The following is a 641-nucleotide window of genomic DNA, read 5'->3' on the forward strand; positions in this document are numbered from 1 at the left end:
CATAGCAGGCCTCAGTTTCTTGGATAGTAAAACAAGGATGGGAAAAGCTCATCCCTGCCTTATATGAGTATGTGTATCATGTTGTGGATGCCACCCTGTGCATTACAGGGAGCTCTGTAGGCACTCCACTTCAGCATGGCTACCTGTCTTCTGTCCTTCTGAGTATGTTTGAAAGTCCCAGTAGAAGAAATCATCCATCAAACTTGTATTGGAACATAGTAATTATCAACTAGTTTTTACTGTCCCTTTAAGGAAGGAAGAGCTTATATAACAAAGGATGTTCCTTCACTAAAATATAAAATATTACACACACAAACATACACACACACATAGTACCATTCTTGGAATACAATGGTGAACTAAAAAGCCAAGGTCCTTTTCTTCATGTATTTCTTAGAAAGGGGTATAAGGAACTACCCTCTAGAATCAACCTTCTTGCCTGGTCTTAATTAAAAGTCAGACAATGTGAAACAATATGGCAGCTTTTAACTTTGCAATTTTTCTAAAAAGTAATGATAGCATCCAAATCAGCAGATAAATGTAAAAAATAAACAATCCCCAAATAGCACATTATAAATGAATCTATTTATTCCTTAATTCATTCTAGGTTTGAATGCATTTAACATCTAATAATCCCCCTT

This window comes from Otolemur garnettii, unplaced genomic scaffold (genome assembly GCF_000181295.1).
Source record: "Otolemur garnettii isolate 467f Iridium unplaced genomic scaffold, OtoGar3 scaffold00001, whole genome shotgun sequence".
NCBI lineage: Eukaryota > Metazoa > Chordata > Mammalia > Primates > Galagidae > Otolemur > Otolemur garnettii.